Source organism: Heloderma suspectum, chromosome 4, assembly GCF_057233095.1.
Source record: "Heloderma suspectum isolate Gila_16-S chromosome 4, 16-S_ref, whole genome shotgun sequence".
Taxonomy (NCBI): Eukaryota; Metazoa; Chordata; class Lepidosauria; order Squamata; family Helodermatidae; genus Heloderma; species Heloderma suspectum.
In genome coordinates this window covers 104,104,453-104,113,929 of record NC_139461.1, presented here as the reverse complement: position 1 = coordinate 104,113,929, position 9,477 = coordinate 104,104,453, and positions in this window count along the sequence as shown.

The window sequence follows — 9,477 nt, the reverse complement described above, 5'->3', positions numbered from 1 at the left end:
TAAATAAGTCTGACTGTTTTGTTTGTGCCACAGGGAGATCTGTGGCAAAGGTGCTGCCCTTTCCACTGGGATGGGACACTCCTTCCCTCCTCACTTGCGTGATCCGTTTGTTCCAACACCCTGATGCATGGGGAGAGGAGGAATGCCAAACCCTCAATAAATTATACCCCCCACTCAAATCAAAGGATCGTGTCAGACCTTCCACAGTCTTCCTGCAAAGAAGAAACCATACCGGATGCATACACCGAAACCTTGCAGACACAGAGGGGCGTATAGGGAACCTGACGAGTAAAGTAAGATGTGTTAATTCTACCCACTTTAGGAATAATTCCCTTTCAATCCCACGAGCTGATCTCTGGTGGTATTGTGGTGGCCTAGAGTTGTATGAGGTATTGCCCTCCAATTGGTCCGGAGCTTGTGGGTTAGTTCAGTTGGCAGTCCCCTTTTCAATTGCATACCATCCAGCAGAGAAGACTGGCCAACCCCGGCAGAAACGATCAGTAACCCCTTTTGATGATCAAATATATATTGACTCCATAGGAGTACCAAGGGGAGTGCCAGATGAGTTCAAAGGAAGAAATCAAATTTCTGCAGGATTTGAATCTACCCTGTTTTGGTGGGTGACCATTAACAAAAATGTAGATTGGATCAATTACGTTTATTATAATCAGCAGAGGTTTATAAACTATACTTGAGATGCTGTAAAAGGATTGGCTGAGCAGCTAGATGCCACCAGCCAAATGGCTTGGGAAAATCGGCATGTTCTTGATATGATGTTAGCAGAAAAAGGAGGGGTTTGTGTCATGCTAGGTGGACGGTGTTGCACCTTCATCCCTAACAACACTGCCCCAGATGGCACGGTAACAAGGGCTTTGCAGGGTCTCACCGCCTTGTCTGAAGAATTAGCCGAGAATTCAGGGATTAACAACCCCGTGACTGACTGGTTGGAGAGATGGTTTGGAAAATGGAAACACCTAGCAGCCTCAATCCTTATTTCGCTTGTAGTGATGATAGGAGTTTTAGTGTTATTTGGTTGTTGCATTATCCCCTGCGCTAGAGGCTTATCCCAGCGGTTAATTGAAACCACTCTGTCAAAACAGATGCTCTTGCTTTATTGTGCTGATAAAGAAACTCCGTTTTAAATGCTTTAAGACGTGAATAAAGACTTAAAGGAGGGAATTGTTAGAAAAAAGGAGACTCCATAACCATTGGCGTCTCAAGTTACGTAAGAGCCCGAGTGGCGGGAAAATATAGGCGGAGCAAAAAGGGAATCATACTGACGCACTCATGACTAACGGCTTGGTAAGCTGATAGTGACTGTTTATTGGATATTAACTTAGTGAGCCGATGTACTAACTGTTTCATTGGTTACTGGTGAGAACAATAGAAGCGATATGATATAAAAGGCTTTTGCACACGTGTCTCGGGGTCCAGACTGCTCTGCACCCGTTTTGCAAAACGTTCAATAAAATAGTGTTGGATCCACTGCTGCCTGCCTGGCATTCTTTTCTTCTAAACCGAAAGCAAGGACTTTTTATCTAACAGGTTGGTTATTTGCTCACTAACCTGGCAGATGATGTGGCACTCTGCAGCTTTCTGTGGCTTGTTTTCACCCTTAGTCCTCCCACCACATCCTTGCATATATTCCAGGCACCTTTGTGGCAGAACTCTTCATTTTCTTGGTCCCTATGTCAGCAGCCTTTCTGCAATTGGCCTGCTGGGGTCTCTGGCTACGGAGAAAAATCCCCCCCCCCCAGATCACCAAATTGAATTAATTTTCTGATTCCTTATGAACTTGGTAACACATTCACAAATTAAAAAAAAAAATAAAATTCTGGGGTCTTGTACAGTGTGCAAGAGGGCAACATCAACTGTCTGCTATTTAGCCCAGCATACTGATAATTCCCCTCTTGCCAATGTACTTCTTTTTTTTTTTTAAGGTTGCTTCCCATACTACCAATTGCACCCCCCTGAAAATCTCCTTCTCCTGCAGCCATCAGCTGCTTTTGACTCCCCCCTCCCTGCTCCCTTCCTGCTTGTCACTTCCCTCTACTGTTCTGTGCTGTTAGCTGTCAGGTGTGTGTGTGTGTGTGTGTAACAAAGCAGTGATGATATGCAAATTTAAAGGCAGAGCAGAGGAATCAGTAAAGATTTCAAATTTCAAGGTAAAGATACGCAAATTTCAGAGCAGACAAGTGAGTGGGATTGGTAAATATACACAACTTTCTTGGCAGAGCAGTAAAATGGAGGGGGAAATTTACGTACATTTCAAAACTGTGGACTTTTGAATGTGCATACTTGGGCAAGACTGTTTTTTGTTAGGTTGCAAAGATGTTTGGGACATTCTCCAGTGTCCTTTCTTCTTGATTTTTAGGAGCATGGGTGGAGGGCACTGAAAAGGGAGGAGGGAGGATGGCAGCAGCACTAGCAAGATTGCAAAAAGCGGCAGGGTTTTTCACTGCTCTTGCCAGGCGGCACTCAAGCCATTCCCGACAACCCATGATGAAGTCGCCCTGCCAGGTTCGGACGTCACCCTGAAAACAAGCCACCCAGAACAACCCAACAACAAGACCTGGGTTCTCAGGTTGGCTTGTTCGGGAAAAATAAGCTGCCCTGCAGAAACCGTGCTGGGTTTGGACATCATGACAACCCACCATGGATGATTACCCATGCTGGATTGCTATGATGACCAAACGCAGTACAGTGATCACCCATGGTGGGTTACATGTCATGCGAACCAGGTCACTGAGTCAAAAGGAGGCTTTGATCATTACTTGGTCACCAGTTTGATCATTACTCAAATATAAATCTTTACACTCTACCTACCAAGCATTTTTACTTCATTTCTATGTTCACCTCATTAAAGTAAACTACTCTAGTCTGCCAGTAACTATCAGACCTTGCTTCGACCTATCAGTTATGGGCATTTCATTTTTGTCTGCGACTTCGTTTTTGTGAGGCTGGGGCTGAGCCCAGGCAGAGAGACGCAGGAAAGAGCAACATGGAAAGAAAAAGAGAAGGCAAAATTGTCTAGTGCATAGGTTCCTATAATCCCATACTTAACCTCCCAAACTGTCACGGCTCCTGAGATCACAAGAAAGATTGTATATGGGAAAAAAATTTAAAGACTTTCCCACTCTAGCTTCCAGCAGGCTGAGCTAAAGCAGATGAGAGGAACAGCAGGGCCATTCCACCAGCCCTGCTGAACACCTCCCCCATGAAGGCTCCTCCTCCCTCAGCTGTCACCACCAGCAGCTATTCCAGCAAGGTAAGCTGAGGGATACAAGAGGAGGAAGCAGGGCTCGGCTGAAAAAAATAATTATTTTCCCCTCCTCCCTCCCCATTCCTTTTTCTTGAGCGTTGTGTCTTTTTAGATGGTAAGCCTGGGGGCAGTGGCCTGTCTTTTTTAATGGATTGTATGAAAGCTGCTCTGGGAGCCTTTTTGGCTGAGGAGAGGCATAAAAATATTTCAAATAAATAAATAAATGGAATGTATAAAGTGTATACAGTGTGACAAAGAGATGCAAGTCCTGGTCATAAAAATGAAATGACACTAAATAATATTGCTGTGCATCAATTATACACAGGGGTGAGATATGCTGCCATTGTGTCAGCGCAATGGCTGCTATATTATAAACATGCTCAGCCAGAAGAGGAGGGTGAAAACACGCAACTAAAACAATCGCAAAATAGCACAAGCATTTCCCATTGCCTCTGGAAAAACCACCACCTAGGGGCTGTGATGGCAATAATGCTTGTATGCCTCTCACAATCAGAGGGGGCCAATGAACTCATGACAACACACCCTCAGGATGTTGTCCTGCACAGTACACACTGGTTGGGTTCACACAACATGACAACACACACTCAAGGTTGAGTATGGGTTGTCGTTGAACCGTGGGTTGTTGAACCATAGGTTGTTGTTGAAACGTGGGTTGTTGTGTGAACCCAGACACATTAACCATGAACAACCTATGAACAGAACCCATGGTTTGTTGTTGGGTTATGAACCGTGGGCTGTTCATGGTTAACAAACTATGGTTTGTTTACGTGGCTGGGGAACCACATAACAAGGGGAACCACAGCTATACACTGACCACAGCAACCTCTAGTGGCTCTCAGCCTAGAGCAGGGTGGGCAGAAGGTAGGTGTGGATCTACTGGAAGATCTGTGGGTCAGTTGTAGTAAATCAGCAAGGATTTCTGATTCCCAACTGTTTAACAACAGCAAGAACAAAATGAGTCCGCCCTGCCCTAAATTATACTGTAGAAATGAGGAGAAGTCGAGGTAACCAGGGGTGGATTTTTGTGTGGAATTACTGTGAGCTCCATTCTGTTCTGCTACTCAAAAAACAAATTTGCGGGCTCAGAATTCTTTACTTCTACATGTATTAGAATTCATATCAGGCTCCGGTTGGGGGATCTTGGGTTTCTAGTAAAAAAACAAAGTAGATCCTGCAAGCCAGAAGTCTGTCCACCCCTGACCTAATGCATGGGGTTGAGAAGCAGGAGATGCAATTTCAAGCCCCAGCAGGGGGAACTTGGCAAGGGCATGCTTCAGTCACCTTTTGCATGCTTGGCCAAAACAGTCATGTCAGCAACAAAAGAGAATGGATGGCCTCGACGCAAAACCATACTGCAAATTCCACAGAGGACTTCCCTAACCGCTCCACCACAGCAGCAGACAGCAACAGGGCATTAATCTTCCCCACCGCATCCCCAGCCTCAAAACCAGTCATATACACCAGGAACACAGAGGCTGCAGGAGCGCAGTGGAACAGCTCATTTGTTGTTGTTCAGTCGTTCAGTCGTGTCCGACTCTTCGTGACCCCATGGACCATAGCACGCCAGGCCTTCCTGTCCTAACAGCTCATTTACTTATTTACATTATTTGTATACCGCTCCATATCTAAAACAGATTTCAGAGTGGTGGACATAAAAGGTAAAATAGTAAAAGGATAAAAAGATTAAAACACCATATTAAAATTAAGCTTTTTAAAAACAGAATGCCAATAAAACCATGGTTGGTCATCAGTTAAGGAATGCCTCCTGGAACAGTGCTGTTTTCAGGAGGTGCCAGAAGCAACACAGTGTTGGCGCCTGTCTGAGCTCCAGGGGCAGGGAGTTCCAAAGAAAGGGGGCCACCACACTGAAGGCTCTTCTCCTGGTGCACTCCAATCAGGCCATAGGTCCATGTGGAACCACCAGGAGCATCCCCTCTGATGACCTCAGTGACCAGGCAGCTTGGTAAGGGAGAAGACACTCTCCTACATGCAGGGGGTGCCAGGTTCAAATCCATGATCTCACTCTACTCTAGGAAAGGCCGGGAAGGGTTCCCACATGGAGGCACACCCGGGGATGATTGCTGCATGGGACAATAGCATAGGTTCCTATATGGGCTGACTAGGCCTTTTTGCTCAACCTCCCCCCCCCCCCAGCAACCTATGTGACCAATCTCCCACCCTGATAGGGCAGCCCTGCTGGGTAGCGTCCCAACAAGCCTCCCCTCTCATAATCTCCCCGACCTCCAAACTGATTGCCTCATACACCATGATAGCACTGTTAGGCCTGCCCCCTCACAATGCAAGGTACCTGAGTGAGCAGATAGCAGACGGGGGGGGGGGGCATGGACCCTGAGCCCTGATAGGGCAATTGAGATCCATTGGCTTTGCAAAAGACCTGCTTCTGGTAGAGGTGGAAACTGCTAGAATAGGCTTACTGATGTGGATCAACACAGTTGCCTGCCTTTTTGGCCCCTCCTTGGGGGCGTGGTTATGGGGGACTGCCATGATGAGGGCCAGCACTTCAAAATGTACCACTGCACCACTGGGGAGAAATGAACAGGAATCAGCAGCTGAAACACATAATCCCTGAACCTGGATGTACAATGGGCATTTGCAAGAGAGTGAGGGGGAAGGATGAGTGGTATAACATCTGAGCACTCTATCAGAGCTCATGCCCCAGCCTCCCCCCTCCCTTTTGGGAAAGGGGGAGACTACAGTGTCTGAGGCCACACTGTACCCTTCTCCCTTGGGGCTTGCAATGGATGTCTGCGTGCGCACACGGCTTGTTCTGCTGCATGCATCTGGGCTGTGAGGATCCTGCACAGCAAAGGGGCTCATAGGTGCTTGGCCAGCAGTAGCAATGATTGGAGTGGGGTTTCTGGCCGTGGCCAATACAGAGCTTGCCTGGGTGTGAGGGCAGAGCTTCCCCTGTGTGGGAGACTGCTCCCCATGGTATGGGTGTGTGTGATAGAGCAATACGGTTAGGGAAGACACAGTAATCACATACAGCAAGGGAAGGTGATGAGATGGGAGACAGTTACACTTTGTTGAATGGATGCCACCCTTGGGTTTCTTACCTGTGTGGGGTGCTCTGGCACCCCCGATTGCTGGAGTGGAGAAAGGTTGTATGTTTGTACCTGGAGTGTTAGTAATGTGCTCAAGTTCCTAGGAATGTTCTGGAGAAAGGCTGTGCGAAGTGCCCTTTCTCTTTGTTTCCCATCAGCATTCTCTCTTTTAAGCAGGGCCGGCCCCATCACTAGGAAAGCGGTTGCCTCAGGCAGCAGATTGTGGGAGGTGGCAGCAAGGTGTTGGAGGAGAGACCTGCATGACATGCAGCTTGCTCTGTGCTCCCTGAGGTAGACTGCTGCCTTCAGGTGCAGTGGAGGATACTATTCCATAATCAGTTGTTGATGACAGATTCATCTGCCAGTCCAGTTGGCTTTTGTACCTGGAATGGGAAGGGGCACTGTTATGAATCCTGGGGGTGGGGTGGGGGTGGTACTGTGGCTTAGTTGTTGTTCTGAACCTTGGCAGCTCCTGTAGAGCTGGGAGCAGCAACAGTGGGTAGAGCTTCTGCTAAATTGTCACTTCTGTGTGTGCTATATTAAAGAACCGTTGTTTCTGAGGCCTGCTGTTTCTGCAGCCATTCCTTCTACATATACAACAGGCACCATCTTGTTCTTCACCCCAGGCAGCAAAATGTCTTGGGCCGGTCCTGCTGTAAGTGTTTATGACGTGGGGCCAACTCTTAATCCCAATGTGAGTTACCAATATTTTAAACTGGCTAAAAGGCCTGGTTGGAATAGCACTTAGTTTGATAGAACAAAGCCTTCAAGCCAATTTACACATCCATCAGAGTTGGACACATTGTGCCTACCCCATCTGAGTAAAGCCATACCCACTGGTACACTTAAGTATGGCCCCTACCATGGTGTACCCCCATAGCCCCCTGAGGGAGGGGTCTTTCCATTCCATTCCCCTGAGAGGGGGTTGCCTCACACCAGGGGGTGGGGCAGGCATATAACTCTGTCCTTCTGCCTACTAGTCTCCTCTGGCTCCAAACTGCTTGGATTGCCAAGCTATGTGCAGGTCAGGGAAGTCTGCCCCTACTGGTTAAAGATGATACTGCAGGTTCTGAATACATACACACATTAAAAATTAATTTTAATTAATGAATGCATTTAAAAAACAAAATAACCCCGAGGCACACATCCCTAGGGTCCCCTTAGTATGCATGCCAAGTTTAGGTTCTAGGTTTATGGTCTTGGCACTATGATGCTGATCGATGGACAGAAACATACATCTTTTATTATTATAGATAAATAAATATGACAAATATGTCATTTTCAGAAAATACAAAATACAATATATTTAGCAGATCTTGCCAGAAATAGGAAGTCATTACCTCTGCCATTTTCAAGGTGAAGAGGATACAGGGACTAACCAAAGAGAGGACAGCTGAGCAGTTCAGTTTGGGACATATTAAGCTAAAATGGTGATGAGACATTCAAGCTGAACTATCAGCAAGGGTGTTGGAGATGCAGAGATAGTTGCAGGGGGAAAAGATCTTGACTAGTGAAGTATAACTGGGTGTAATCAGGATAAAGGTGTACTGAAACCCATGGGGTTTGGCGATGGTGGTGTGTAAAATGAGATAGCTGAAGACAAAGAATGCAACCCTAAGAAACCTGGGCATAGAAGGGGACCGTAGAAAAGAAGCTTTTCCTGGGGGGAAGCATTAACCAAGCAATTCAACAGTTAAGAAGAAAAACAGCTGAGAACAGAATAACTTAATGTGGCCTATGCCAACCTGGTGCCCTCCAGATGTTTTGGATTACAACTATCATCATCCCTGATCATTATCCATGCTGGTTGGGGCTGCTGGGAGTTGTAGTCCAGAATATCTAGAGGGTGCCAAGTTAGGGCTGGCTGACCTAGTGTATGGAGGGAGTTGAGAAGCAGACGATAATCAATTCTGTGAGAGGTAGTGAAGTGGTCAGGGAGAATGAAGACAGAAGAGAGACCTTTCGATTGGTTCAGAGAATTTTAGCAAGAACATTTCTTCCACTAAATAAGAAGGCAAGGTCTTGCATGGAAAGTATGAAAGCAAGAGGCAGAGGTGCTTGGGATAGAGACACACACAGAGAGATCTCCGAAGGAGAGGACAGAAGTAGTAGCAATGGGGAAGACATAGATTTCAGTGATGACAAGGGGGAAAGTTGGCCCAATAGGAAGCATCAACACCCGTTATGAGCATCAGTGGGAAAAATACCTCTTGGCTCAAATGGCTGTGTACATTCCTAAACCAACCCTCTTTCACAGGTTTCTCAGGATGAACTTTTAGAAATAACACTCAGTTTTAAACATTGTTTCCATTTATATATTAAACATATTGTTTATTTAGATATGTGATATGTATACTGTCACATTTTCCCAATGTGCAGGAAGAAGCAATATGACTTGGTGGCAGGTTGCATGTGAGAAGCGAGGGAGAAATCAAAGACAAAGAGGACAGTGCTGAGGATAACACAAACCGGACCTTAAAAGTATTCTTAGCAACATATATGAAAACACCCTAGACACCTATTTGCTCTGACAGCCCCTTTGCAGCAGCAGGAAAAGCCTGGTTGACAGGCTGTGATGCATTTCATAATGGGCATGGGGCGGGCAACTAGGTCAGCTTGACAAAATGCAACCTTTTTACTATTTGGAGGGATGAGACAATTATTGCTATGGCATGAAGGCTGAAGCTGGGCCAATATCCAGGAAGGTACTCAGTGTCAAATGTAAGGGTGAGAGATGGCCCAGGACATTTTAGTGCTTGAAGCAGAAAATACAAATGGTAATCCCTCTGGTGGTAAAAATATAACAATAAACTAAATCATTCACAGTTTGCTACCCTTCATTGGTACCCCCAAAGCTGCTACATGAGACAGGCCACATCACCATTCCTAATGGAGTGGCCAGCCCTGGGGGAGGAGCAGGCAAGGGAGCACGGGAAGGAAGCAGGATGAGAAGGATTTGTAGAGAGAAGGACAACATGCTGAGAGCAGACTATAAACACAACATTCATGCTAGAAAGGATTGCTTCCACAAAGGACTATGTGGGACACCTTCCATGTAGCCAGTCGGGAGACTCAGCTGGATGCTAGTCAGCAGGGCCAGCTCTACCATAAGGCAGAGTGAGGTGGCTG